Source organism: Neovison vison, chromosome 5 (assembly GCF_020171115.1).
Source record: "Neovison vison isolate M4711 chromosome 5, ASM_NN_V1, whole genome shotgun sequence".
Taxonomy (NCBI): Eukaryota; Metazoa; Chordata; class Mammalia; order Carnivora; family Mustelidae; genus Neogale; species Neogale vison.
The window spans coordinates 16,689,693-16,704,243 of NC_058095.1; the positions used below are offsets into that span (position 1 = coordinate 16,689,693).

Sequence of the window (14,551 nt, forward strand, 5' to 3'; positions counted from 1 at the left end):
CTACTTAATATTTAGTTGGTTAAATATTAACATGAGAGCATGTACCAATTTCAGTTTTAAAGATGTTTCTTTCATGATATAATGTAATGTCTTAAATAGATTGATGCATTCATTTCTGTGATATCTGGAACAGGGTCTTGAGCTTAATAGGTACTCACTAAATTTTTGTTGAGTAAATGCATCTTTACTTCTTTATGTGGCTTTGGATTTAAAATGTAAATAATCTTTTTCAGAATTAGAATATGTTTATAGGGAGCTCAAAGTATTTTTATGGGTAGTGTTATCTGAATTTATGAATGAAAACATTGTTTGCTGGAGTGGATAGGGATTTAAATTTTGAATTAGGGAAGAGGTGCTGACCTTATCTCATATTTTAATTCTGAATTATGGAACTTTGGAAAATAGCTTTAATAGATTTATGAAGTAGGCACTACTATCTCCTTTTCACAGAGCAGAAACTGGGGCTTATAGGTTAAATACTTTGCCCAGAGTAACGCAGCTGGGCAAATTAAAGGAGGGCTGGTAATTAAAGGAGGCAGATAAAATCTAGGGCTGCCCCTGCATCCTATACTCTTAGCTACCACACTGTACCTTTTATTCATTTTTTCAGTCAATTCTTACAAAATTATCACCTTTTGCAAGACTCTGAACTAGGTCCCTGGGATGTAATGATGCAATGATAAATAACGGAAACTGGGACCTTGTTCCTTTGAAACTAAATAGTTTAGGACGTTCTTTCCTGAGATAGATAGATAGATAGGTATTTAAATTTTAGAGAGAGGGGGCTTTGTGAGAACAAGTGGGAGGGGCAAAGGGAAATGGCAAGAGAATCTCAAGCAGACTCTGCCCTGAGCCGGAGGCGGGGTTTGATCCGACAACCTTGAGATCAGGATCTTAGCTGTAACCAAGAGTCAGATGCTTAACCAACTGTACTACCCAGGCACCCCCTGAGTTAATATATAGATATATTTTTAAGTGAAACAGAATAATCAAAACAAAATAATCCCTTGTCTTTTTGAGATTAGGTTGGACATACGAAGTACTGAATTTGTGATCTGCTTAAGAATATCTGGCTTGTTAAAAGATATATGGTGGGGGAAAAAAAGAGATATGGTGGCAAAGTTATTAGAGAATGTCTTCTTGGAATATGTTTATTGTATCGGTGAGAGTTATAAATCTGAACCATAGTTCCTGCCTTCTAGCACTTTTAGGCCAGCTTCAGAAGTAAGATTGATACATGGAAACAGTCTCAAAGGGATTACAGAAAGCACTTAATCAAGATCAGGGTAATATAGTGCCAGTTATCTATATTACTGTTAAGTATGTAAATGATAATGGTGGTCTGGTGAAACATACCTTAAAGGAGAAATAAGTGGCAGTATATTGGGGAGAGGAATGAACAGGAATGACTGAGGAGGGATGGTTCTCTTTTTCTAGGCAGAAAGAACATATAGATTAACAACGTGGATGGGTACAGAGTTGTATATAGAAGGGAAGGACTTTGCTGAAGAATAAGGTTTTATATAATATGAATAATCAAAGAAATACAAATATTCTAAAATATGAGAAATTAGAATTTTTTTTACTTTCAGATATAGAAATCTAACTCAAATTGGTGAAACATTAAAGAAATGTTTGTTGTTACATTGTTCTTATGTAGCTGGAAGTCCAAAAGTCTTGCAGATGTATTATTTGATGTAATGGCTTCATATTGTCACCAAGGACACAGGTTCCTGCCAGCTCTCCATTCCACCCCCTTTGATGATATTGGGTTAGGCTTGCTGTATGGGGACTGTAGCATTTTGAGGTGTCATGTTTAGCAGTGTCTGAAGAAGAGGGAACTGTTTCTTCCTCACTTTGTCTTTAGGAATGAAGCTTTTCTCACAGTTCTCTCTTGCAGGCCTTCCAATGGGCTTCCACTGATGTCTCATTGGCCAGGATTGGGTTTCATGCCCATTCCTGACCAATCATTGGCAGAGAGGATGGGTTAAATTAATCCATTAGGATAAAGTGGGTATTTGAGAGTGAACCACAATGACTACTCCCAAGAGTGATTTGAACAGTAAGGTGTGTATGAGTGTGTGTGTGTGTATTTGTTCAGCCTTGACATCCACTGTTTCTGGGGTAAATTCTAAGAAAATGTATTTCTCAAGATTTTTACATCTATAGTGAGTGGCTCACCTTTGAATGTCCTTATTTGTAAAAATTGGTGCCTCAGCAAAAAGACATCTGGTTTGAGATAAGAATGTAAAACATGTTGACTGATTTAAATGCCATAAACACTGTGAACTCCCGAGTCTTGGGTTAAGCAATGAGAGAATGAGAAAGTTGGGATTTATTTTCCCCCAGATGCATGTTTTATTTAAAATTTTTAAAAAAGATTGTATTTATTAGAGAGAGAGAGGGTAAGCATGAGCTGGAAAGAAAGGGAGCTGAGCAGGAAGCCCAAAGCAGGGCTCATCCCAAGACCCTGGGATCATGACCTGAGCCAAAGGCAGATGTTTAACTGGCTGAGCCACCCAGATGCCCTCAAGATGCATGTTTTAAAATGAGCATTTCTAACTTCTGATCCACTGAAAAAAATGTATTTTATAATCTTGGTTATTTGGGGGCCTAATTTGGCAGTTGAGTTTTAAGAGTTGGCAGCCTACTTATTAATTAGTAGTAAGATTAATTATTTTGTGGGTGGGTGTCTTTGAACGTAATGTTTTTAGGTATACACTGCAAGGGGCTTTGCCTTATTTGGTGTTTTTCATTCTGCCCATTTAGATTTCAGAATCCTTAGATTAGGGCTCTAGTTCGCCCTCTATTGGTCTGTGTTTAACACCCTTCTGCTATATTTTGTGGAATTACTATTTATGTGAAGGTACGTATATACATTTTTTTAATCAATTAAATTTTCTTTCCCAGGATTATAAAAAGCCAAGTCTAGCATCTCTTTTGGATGTATATACAACTATGTACACATATATTAGTTTATTCTTTATGTAATTTGTGACTTCATTCTTAACTGCTTGCTTTTGATATTTGAGAACGATGACTGTGATTGATAGTGTGATTTTTAAGAGTACAAATGGAAGCTGATAGAAATATAGGTGTAGATGCTAGGTGCTGATGAGTTATTGTAACTTTGTGGAGGACTAAGACTGAGGGGTTTTTTTTGACTAGCGGAAGTGACGCACACCACCGGATATTGGTTCTGGTAAGCCACAGAACAGTATAGAGCATTTCTCATCTTCCTTTTCCGCAGTACAGCATGCCCTTTCTGTCTTGCTGCATTTGATGATTTAACTGTTGGAATCCTTTTGTTGTTGTTGTTGAGCCACTTAAATTCTGATGAATCCCAGAGTTCCTTTTTAAAATCTCAAAGCACTGAATTAATCTTTTGGCAACTTTTTCTTTGGTTTTAAAGGACAGTGGAATTATACTTTGTGTTATTCTTCGCATTATATTGCATAACTTTTTTGATTTAGAAAAGGTTCCATTATTTTAAGGCCCTGTTTTGGGAGAGGAATAAAATACTGTGCTGACAAAGTGGTCATGAGAAATGATCAAGTGCCTCTACTTTAAATCAACTCTGGTAGGAAAGTGGGAAGTTTTGTTGTGAGATTTGGATTTCTCTATAGAGTTCTTTGTTAAACTTTTAGCATAGCAGTGAACTTCCTTTTGGTGGCGACAGGAAGCATAAATACTCATTGTGTAATGCCATTTGCCTGCTTTGGCGGATCTGCCAAGCCCTGACACCCAAAACAAGACGCGTGCTTCTTAACGAAAACTACAGTTCCCAGCGGGCCCGGCGCGGGTGGGCCATCATTTCCCCTCTCGCTCTCGGCTGTCCCTTCCCGGGCTGGCCCGGCGCGGGCCCTGGCCTGCGCCTGCGCAGTGACGACGTGCGCCTTTTTTTTTTTTTTTTTTTTTTTCTTCCGCCCTGGCTGCTGCGGAGCGCTGCACTGGGGCTAGTGCCCAGGCGTGCTGCAGCGTACGGAGGCAGTAGGCTAGGACAAAGGGCGGCAGAAAGCGCTTCACTGGTCAGGGAGCTTGCCACCCGACTCAGTGCGCGTTTAGCCCTGGAATAGTGTGGCATCGACGGCATTAGCTTGTCAACTACACAGTGCAAACAGTTGCTCGCTCACGTCCTCTTGCTCCACCGCGCCTGCCCGCCTTGCCCCCTCATAGCCGGCGCGCGGCCCCGCCAGCCCCAGCGCGGAGGGAATGTGACGGCGTCAGTGCCTCAGGTTAGCCTCACCTCGGCCGGAGCGAGGGCTCGCTCCCGCCTGCCGCAGTGCCGCGTGGCGTCGCCGCACATCTGGGAGCAGCTGGGTCCCGGCTCCGCGGCCTCCGCAGATGGAGGTGCAGAAACAGCGGCCGCGGCGAGAAGCCATGACTGAGGCGGCGGCGGCGGCGGCGGCCGCGCCTCCTGGCGGCCCGCGGGGGCGGCGCGGCGGGCGCCCCCTGGCGGCGCGCCGGGGCGGGGCGGCCCCTCGCCGCCGCAGCCGCAGCCGGCGGAGGCGCTGCTGTCCCTCCTCCCCGTGTCCCCGGCGCTCGCCCGCTCGCTCGCTCGCTCCATTCTCCCTCCGCTTCAGATTAAAGGGGGGGAGGGAAAAGGAGCTCGGCCGCCATTTTCCCAGTGCCGCCGCCACCGCCGCCACCGCTCGCCGAGCCGGCGGGAGAACCGAGCACCGTAGCGAAGCCGACTCGTCTCACCGCGGCGGCGCGGGGGGCGGCCGGAGCGCGCTCCCCGGCCGGGAAAAGGCGTGCGGGGGTGGCGGCCGGGGTGCGGGCTCGGGCTGCAGACGGCGGCGCTTGTTTGTGCGGGGCGGGGGGGCGGCTTTACCCTCTGCCCCCGCCCGCCAGTTCTCCGGCCGGGCTGCGGTCCCCGGCCGTGCCCAGGCCCCGCCGGAGCCGAGGAAGGCCGGAGAAGGGGCCCGAAAGAGAAGAAAAAGCGGCCGCTCCCCGCCGCCGCCGCCTTCCCCTCCCCCTCCGCCTCGCCCCCCCCCCCGCCCGGAAAGTCAGGGCGGCTCCGGGCGCCGGGGGGGAGGAGAGCGGCGGGCCCGGGCCGGAGCCGCCGCCGCGCGCCCCCGCCTGCCGCCGCCGGCCCTCGGCGCCCAGGCCGGGGGCTGTTTGCAAACTGCGCCCATTTTGTGGGGCTGAATCCGCCCGGGCAACGCTCCTCCATCACGTGGTAGGTGCTGCTGCTGCTGCTCCTCTCCTCCTCCTCCTCTCGCTGCCCTTTCTCCTTCTCCTCGCTCTCTCTGTGGCTCCCATTTCTCTCTCTCTTTGTTAGTTGTAACTAGAAAGGCAGGGCAGGGCAGGAAAAATCCCCGGAACTTTAAATGGCCTCTCCGGGCTTCCCCGCTGCGGGTCCGGGGCTGGGAGTCGCCCCAAGGGCGGGGGTGTGCGGGGGCCCTTCCCCACCAGCTGCCGCCTCGTTCGCCAGCTTTTCCTTTGGCGTTCTATTTAAAAATGCGGCCTTAAGAACACGGTTTATTCCCGTTAAAAAAAACCCCAAACAAACTCTGGCTGTCGCCTTGAACTTCTCTTGACTGCAGAAGGCCTTTCTCTGCTCGAAACACACATCTTGCGCGTTTCACGGTGTGTATCGCAACTCTGATTGTTAAGTCAGATGGTTATTTGTTTCATGTATTTATTATTTTTGTTGCCTGTATATTGAGGTCACTTACGTTTTCGGATCTAGTCTCCCTCAGGCGGACGTGTTTGTTTAAAAAAAAAAAAACAACTAAAGAGGAAGAGGCATTTATTTGCTTTTAAGTGAGTTTGGGGGGCCTGTTTTCCGGCTGACTGTCTTTTGATTCTTCAGCAAATAGTTTGATTGTTTTCCATACGATAAACAACCTTACCCTCATGTTTTACTTAAAAATCCTTTTGTTTTCCATTGTCGGGATCCCAGTGTGGTTTTTTGGAGAGACACGTTACTTAACTATTGCTTATTGATTGCCTTAGGGGAGAAGGGGTGACATGATGGCGCCACTTTAAATTGCTCTCTTTCCTCTGATTTTTTCCTCCTTTTATTCTGGAGGTCACTGGAGCATTTTTCGTGATCTGTTAATAAAACTATATTTGAGAATGTTAACGATACAACTTGTAGGGCTAGAGTTTGGTACCTTAAGGGTCGGGAGACCCGAATCCCGAGCTCCCCAAAGTTCCGAGAAATCTTCCTAGTCCTCCTGCCTCGCCTCCCTCCCCTCCATTCACAATCCTGGTGTTGCCATCTCCTTTGTCACGTGGCTAGCAATCATTGTGTTTTTTTGTTTGTTTTGGGGTGTGTGTTTATATTTTTAAATTGTAGTCCAGAAGAACCTACCCACTCCCCATTAAAGAGATCAAAACACTTTAGTAGTTTTAGTTTGAGAGGAGAATATTTATAATAAATGATAAAATTACATAATCTTTGCCTTGCATAATCATGATATAGTTATAGATTGTTACTGAACTTTGTCTCTGAAGCACTTTCAAGTGTGGAAGGTAGTACATTGGAGTACGTTTGGCATTTTTTAGAATAGTTTGTAGTTTTGATTTTTCCCAGCTTCTTGGGTCTTTTAAGTACCACTGTTTACAAAGGCTTAAGTGGGTGTGTTTTCCCCTCCCCCCCCTTGCATGCGCTATACTTGGTTCCTTTTCTAATAAACTGCCTAACCAATTTAGAAATTTTCAGTTGTCTGCAGCCATTGTCAGTTAAAACTATTTTTTTCTTCCAGCAATAGGGAATACTTCTGAGTAATAATTGTTTTCCACCTAAAAGTATTTCGTTTTGTTTCTGTTGCATTTTTGATCCAGAGAATTTTTGCTTTTAATCCTTGAGGTTTAGAATTATTTTATTGTCTGTTTCTTCATATCAGTTTTCCCAGTAATTAGGTAAATTTCTATATTATGAAATACCAAGTACCTTTTTCTCTTGTTTTAACGTAGGTTCCTTGCCACTTTTCCAATTAAAAGTCTTAGTAAATATCTTTAAAAAAAAAAAAGTAAAAATGTAATATAGTGATCCTTAAGTATGTATTGATTCGTTTTCTCTTGTATATTTTTAATGGTTTGGGCCATTTTCTTTGCTAACAGTTACATCATGTCATGTGATATATACAGTGTGATGTGTAGTTCTAAAAATAAGGCCAGGTAAAAATGCTCATCCCTTGGGAATTTAAAAAATTTATTATATGTGGGTAACTGTCCTCAGTCATGGAATTTTGATTTTAATTTCCACTTTGTTTCGCCAACAAAGTATGCAGTTTCTTTGACCTTTCCCGTACTTGATGTATTTGTTAGTGATCTCATGATTTGAGGTGGTTAACTTTTTTATTTCTCAAGTATGCACTATTTGGAGGGAAACATTAGATGTGACAAAGATTCTTAACATCTGTGTTATGGTGAAGATGGTTTCTGAGGACTACTGCATTTAAGTATATATAAAATAACTTTTTGATTTGTGTCTGTAGACAGCTGAGAGAGAGATGAATTAATTGTTGAAAGAATTTGAGGTAAGGCAGGGTTTTTGGTCCTTCCACTTACATGAATCTGTTGAATGAAAAATTTAGAAGTGTCCTTGCTTCTTTCCTGAAAGCCTTATTCAGAACAATTAGTATTTGACTTTTGTGCTTTACCAAAGTGAGATGTTAAATTTTTGTCTGATTTTCTTTATTCCTGCCTACACACGTTATTTCTGTGGTTAAACCTGCAGAACATTCTTTGATTGTTAGACTTATCATTATCCTGTTGGGGAAAATTCTGGAAGCTAGAAAATGAGTAAGCCTCGTTCACTTTTGAGCTTTTATCAAGGTGGGAAGAAAGGAAAATACTCCCATTTTTTTTCTTCATCAAACACTGCCAGTGCTTGCTCTTCTTTAGTAATGCTACATTGTAACCAGTGTATCTACATCGTCTCCATTTTATTGGGTTGAGCACAGATTTTAATTGTATTTTAAGGTGAATAACAAGTTTTAGATTTGTTCTGTTTGACATAACCTGAATTATGTAATCTGTAAACACAAGGCCATTATGGGTGGTGATGCTGGTTTGAGAAGGTATTTTGGCATTGAGTGGAGTAAAGCTTAGTTGCCTTGTTATACTGGAAACACAATTTTAAAATGTAAAAAACATGCTAGTCTGTATTGGATTTTCAAAGTTATGGAAAATCCTTTGTTTAAAGAGTAATGCTTATTCCTCTTATATTTAGTCAGCTTCCTTGGGAGGATTGGTAGGGGTTATTTTTTCTTGGTGAAGCTATTAAGGTACAGAAACTAAGTGACTTCCTTCCTGGAGAGAGATTTTTAAAAATTAATTGATCTCCCCACCCCCAAAGGATTTCTCCTCTGAGTTTAGAAAGGAGGGAATAGTACACACCTAGTATATGGTCTTTGGTGGATTGTCCTAGAACAAATCTCATCATTGAGTGGTTTATTGAGAGTTTTCAAGCACCTTTTCACCACCCTCTTTCTCTATATTAGGTAAGTTTCTGCCTTGATTGGTTAAACTGTTGCATGTCTCAGGGAGCATATTTTACTTTCGTACCTTTTTACTTTCGATCACTTTATGAAGGAGTACATGCAGGTGTCTCTAATAAAATGGCCCAAGCACCTGGCCTGCCTACTGTGTCAGTGCAATGAATACTTGGACCATGTCCTTTCCCTAAAATAGGACTTGAAATACTTTCTGGAAATCTGAATTCAAACTGGTTTTTTTGAGTCTTCATGTTGATTCTGAATGTTATGTTTGAATTATAGTTTCTGTCCTAATAAAAGCTTATTAGCCTCTGGGCATACTTAAAGTTGTGCAAAAATACTTCTGCCTGAGTGCAGTAATTTATGACACAAAATAAGACTTTTTTGTCAGTACTTCCTATTCCCTGGAATGTGAGATCAGAATTCAGTGAACCACAATAATGGTTAGAAAGGACTGTATGAATTAGAACAGACAAATATCCCACTCTACCAGAGGTCACCAACTCAATTTTGAAGGTCACAAGAAGGGGTAGAAAGTAAGTGGTTTTCATGGGTGTCACTTGCAGATTGTGGGTCATGGGAAAAAGACAGAATGTATGGAAGGGTCTCTGTTGGTTATTAGTTCAGTTAACATTTGTTCCTGTATTATACCATGTGCTTGTTTTTGTACAATGTAAGGTAAAATGTATAGAAGAAAATAAGCCAGTTGATGTGATTTCCTAAAAAGAACTGACCTAGGCACTTTTTATGTGTGTTCACCTCTTTCTTTGTTAGAATAACATGTCTTTGATAGAATAAAGGTAAAGCTAAAAATGCAGAGTCTGAGGAGACTTTAGTGTAGAGAGCACAACTCATTTATGAATGAAAAACAAGCTTGGGTAGTCTGAAAGAAATTTTAAGAGCATATATGAAGATTTTAAACTTTTTTATGCCAGGAGGCCTTCAACGTGGAGATGTTTTAAATTCTTGGTTTTTGTTGTTGTTGTTGTGTAGTGGTGTCTGGCAAATAGTAGCTGTTCAGGAAATGTTACCTTCTGCAAGCCTTGCTTTTCCAAGATTTCAGGCTAGCTCCATAAATTTTAACATTTGAATGCCCGATCCTCCTAGAGAGTTATTTAGCCATACATTTTATTGTTGTTGGTTGTGAACCTGCCCTTTTTTCTCTAGTTCTCATTTTTTTAGAATTACAGTTGCCACCCCAAGCTTTTGAGAGTCAGGCAATGTAAGGTGGAGGTAAATTCAGTGCAGTTTTATCTAAATGTTATCAAAAACTCTGGTTCTTGTTACTTGAACAGGAGTCCCAAATGAGATCTCATTCTGAATTTTAAGTACGGCATATTCTTCCTTGTTTGGAAAAAGTTGCTTGGGGGGCATCAAACTTAATGGAGCCCCTCACCTTTTAATTTTTAAAAAAAGTAGTAGTTTAAGGTCAGAGCTGGTTAAATTCAGTTGGAGGGCAAGTGTTGAGGAATAAAAAGAAATGAATAACAATTTTGTTGTTAGGATGTTAAACCAAAAATTCCTAAAAACTGATACATAGGCTTTCTCTTGCTACTTGCTTTTTGGCCTTTGTGACGGCTTATTAGCACCTCCCCCGGAGGGTGTGAAGGGATAGAGGTGAAAGCTAATTAGTTTAGTTTCTGATGTTTGCTAGTAGAGAGGCGTTATGGAAATACTAGTTGATTAAGTTGAACTGTCAGGGAAGTTTCATTAAACTGTTCACATATTGCCATGGAGAACTGAGGATGTTTGAAGACCTCAAGCATGTATCAAAAAAATTGGACTGCTGTTTTTCAGTTACTGATGAATGCTTACCTCTTATTTTTCCCTTTGGCCTCCCAAGGGAATGAAAGAAGGATGTTAGTATTAACTTTTAACATTTTCCTGGCATTGGAAAAGTTGTTTGTTTTGTTTTGTTTTGTTTTTTTTAATCATTAATTCAAAACTTTTAAGGGATAAGGTAGGTTTCAGTGAGATCCTTAGAATCTAGTCAGGGACCGTTCACTCCACAAATCACCTGTTTGCTTTTGAATTGCTAGACCCTTCAAGCAATGTCTGGTTTTAGGATTGTTCAGAAACACTTGTATTATTAGAGTTTGTTAGAAAGAAATGAGATTAAAACACATTTTTCTTTTATGAGCTAGATTGGTAGGAGATTTGAGTTCAGGTGATAGGGTAGAAATAGGATAAACTCCAATAAATAGTTTCATACATAGTCATCTTTCAAAACAATTTTCTGTTTATATGTTTTTAAACACAAATGGGATTATACTCGTTATGTGGCTTGACTTTTTTTTTTTCCATGTAGCAATATAGAGGTTTTTCAAATTAAGTTATGCAGTTTTTTTTTTTTTTTTAAATAACTGTAGGTATTCTAATGTCTTTAAGTTTAGGGTTGTTTTTTTTTCTTTTTTTCTTGTATTACAATTATTCAGTGTAAGAATTATGCATGTTTCTTTATGAGAGTATTTTTTTGGGGTAGGTTCCTAGAAGTGCAGTTACTAGGTAAATGTTTGGGTTAATTGCATTAAAATATTTGATAGATAACTGCTTTCAGAAGGCTTATGTAACCAAATTTAATAGTTAAAAAATTACATTTAAAAAGTTTGCCAGTCTGAGTGCAGGTGCTTGGCATTGTAAATGACTGGAACCTGAGGTAGATGAAGTCTGTCCTAGATTCAGTGATGCCTGCTTCTCATTAGGTGGTTCTCACTTTATGGTCAGACATCCTGGTTAACTTCATAGTGGATCTCCATCTGATGCATTTCACATAAAAGTCTCAGGTTACCTAAGGTGTATTGGTCTTTCTGCCAGACACTTTGCTTCATGTAGGGGATAGAGATAAAACAAGCCATAATTCTCTCTCTCTCTCTCTTTTTTTTAAGTGTATACTCTAGAGAAGGAGGGGGACAGACAAGATTGGGAGTTTATATTACATTATGAGCTTTTGCCCAGGGTGTCGTGTGAGCTCAGATAAGCCCCTACAGAGGGAGGGACCCCAACTCAACCTGAAGTGAATGGGGAATACTTGATAGAGCATGTGATCTTGGAGGTAAACCTTGAAAAAGAAAGAGTAGTGTGGGCAAAGGTGCAAAGGCATGGAAAGAGCCTGAAACTATAAATAAGATCAGGTGGCTGGAGTGGGGACAGGTTGGAGATGAGGCTGCGTGTAAAAAGGGGCCAGATATATGCTGTGTGGGGAGTTTGGATTCATCCTCACCCGAGAGTCCCTGAAGGATTTTTAAGAGGAGCACAGCATGTCAGATTTATGTTCTCTTTCCCCTTCCTTTCTAATAATCATTTTGGTAGTGGACGCTAGGTTGAAGGCTTGCTGAGACAGGAAGAAAGAACAGTTGGGAGATTATTACTGCCTGAATTACTGTAGTACATAATGAGGCTCTGAACTAAGGCAGTGGCATTAAGGGTAAAATGAATGTGCCTATCATTCTACCTATTGAACCCTCTCTCTTGAGCCTTCCAAATTCAGTCAGAAGGCTTTTCTGGAAGCCTTCCTTGACCCCTTCAGGCAAAGCACTGTGCTTTACCTTTGCACCTACTTTCTATCCTCTTATCTTTAGTTTTGATGAAAGTGCTCCTGTAGTCTTTTTATTATTTGTATGTGGCATTAGTGTATGCTTAAATGAGATATCTATGACAGATGGTAAATCAGTAGTTGGGATCAGTGTTCACTCACATGGGGAATGTTGAGCAACAGGAATTGGTTTTCGATTTGGTGTTGGGGGCAGGGAATGGGTTTGAGTATGGGATTCTTGAAGTAGCTGTATGAGGGATGCTGGACCCTACTTATTCTTTAGGTTTCAACTAAGAATTGCTTCCTGTGGGAAGCTTTTTATGACTACTGACTCAGCTTGTGTGAGGGCCTGTTAATGTGGTTCCCTGGGATTTACTGATCACTTGGTAGTGTCTTATCTAGAGTGGTCCATGTCATTCTTGTAGGCACTTAGTGTGGTGATTTGACTATTGTAGGCATTTTCATGAAATGCTTATTTGAGATCATCAGTTGGTGTTCCCTCACTGACTTTCGTCTGAAGACTAATATTCGAAGTCTGGAGTCTAGCAATTAAGGCCCTTCCAGTTTAAACCTAGCTTTCAGCTACTTAGGATAGTAGTTGAAAGCTTTAGATCTAGAGATTTAAATTGGAATCTTCCTTCGGGAGCCCTAGTAGTTTTTTGATCTTGGGCACATTACTTAACTTTTGAGCATAACCTCATCTATAAAACGAGAATAAGATTACTTTTTAATGTTGTGAGGATTAAATGAGAGCATATGTATAATACAGTACAATGACATAGTAAAAGGTCAGTTAATACTAGTGAACAGCAGTTGTAATAATAACTTATCCTCCATCAGATGTGTGTTTCTCTTAGTAATTACAAACCCAAACCGTATACAGTTAAGAGAAGCCTTGTTGGCATGGGAACATGTTAGGAACTAGGGTGGTGTGCAGCCCCCATTCGTTCATTCTATGATAAAAATTTTGCCTCCTGTTCCATAACAAAACATTTGTTTCCACGTAAAAGAAGTACTTTCCGGTGTGTCCCATTATGTAGCTTTCAGTATTTATCAGATATCACTACAGAGCTGCATTCCTCCCCTCTCCCTCTTCTTGAGAAGCCGTACATGTACCACTTGGTTCATACAAGGTGTTCTGTGGATCATCTCGCAAATCCTTTCCCATTATTTCAAGTGTGTTAGTTTCTTGTTTAGAATTTTCTCATCTTTCTCCGCATAGCAAAGTGTTGTCTTTTGACCACTCTAGCCCAGTCAGTAAGTACCCATAGTGCTTACTGTGTTCCAGGCTTTAGATGAAGTTAGTGAGCATGCAGAAGAAGGGTGCTAAGGAACTTTGTCATCGTGGAAATAGAATTCATAAATTGACAGTTGGGGAACATTCAGATAATTTGAATTGAGTGATGCTACCTTTAAGTGCATTGTACAGTTTAAGCAGGAAGAGAGTGATGTGAATCTGAACAGTCTGGTAAAGTTTTTGTGGAAATGCCATGGTATTGAAGTATTAATTAAATACTGGCCTAAAGGTTAAGAAGGGTCTTCCAGGTGGAAGTTTATGGAGCTGAGAATCTGGGCGAGTTCTAGGTCCATTTGACTGGATCTACTTGCTGTGATACTGTATTAAATTTCATCTTGGAAAATTTGGACTCCTGAGAAAGGCTTGAGGAGCTATTCAAGGGTAGAGAAGTGAGGTAATAAAAATGAACGGACCGGATTGAAGGACCGAGGCTGTCAGGAGGTTGTTAGCCTAATTTAGGAGAGTGTTAATGAGGCCCCAGACTGGGTTTGGGTTGATAAGGTTAGGAATGGAAAGGATATACCACCACAATAGCCTTATGAGAAATAAATGAAGGGATTTCATCATGAAGGAGATGAAGTTACAAAGGAAAAAGAGTCTTCTGTCTTTAAGAGCCTTCACATTTTGTTCGTGTCATTTATTTGGCCCTCCTGCAGACTTTAGCCCCTTCCAACTTCTGTATTTCAGCTTGGAGGAAGTGTGGCTGATTGTGCTGTGGTGACCACCTTAGTTTCCCTCCTTGCTGCACCCTGTCTGGAATTGCAGCAGCTTCATTGGTGCTCTTTGCCTTTTTACTTCCTTATAATCCATCCTGCCTGCCTGGTCTCAAAAGCACAGTTCCTATGTGTCACTCCCTGTTTGAAAAACCTTTAATGACATTCTGCTGCCTTTAAATGTGAGTAAAGGCTGGCTATTGAAGGTTGTCCATTAATGACCTGGCTTCATACTGCCTTTCCACTTTTTTCTGTACCGTTTCCTCTGTTAAAATATGCTTTATATTTCAAGCAAATTGATCCTTTCTTTTAGCTTCCAGGATGTCCTATGTTTTCCCACAGCCTTGCCTTTACCCATGCCATTTCCTTTCACTGGAATGTCAAATTATCATTCTCTTTCCTTAGCCTTTTGCATGATGACATTTTAGCTAATTTTCAAGTTTCAGTTGAAATTGTGACAACCTCATGGATCCTTCCCTAACCATCTTTCCTGCTCTTGTTTATTTACTTTGCAGATTAATGAGGTAATGGTGGGGAGGAGGCTAATAGAAGCTGC

The 14,551-nt window shown here is 41.3% G+C and overlaps 1 protein-coding gene across 3 annotated transcripts in view; it reads left to right on the forward strand.

Annotated features, from left to right (window-relative positions):
- KANSL1 (KAT8 regulatory NSL complex subunit 1) overlaps positions 1-14,551 on the forward strand; it is a 179,021-nt gene that overhangs the window by 22,647 nt on the left and 141,823 nt on the right. For 2 of the 3 annotated variants that reach the window (XM_044247698.1, XM_044247700.1), the window contains exon 1: positions 4,840-5,182. The exons of the other annotated variant lie outside the window; for it this stretch is intronic. The gene's annotated coding sequence lies outside the window, so the exon portion shown is untranslated. Of the gene's footprint in view, positions 1-4,839; positions 5,183-14,551 lie in introns of those variants that run through there. 3 annotated transcript variants of the gene reach the window in all.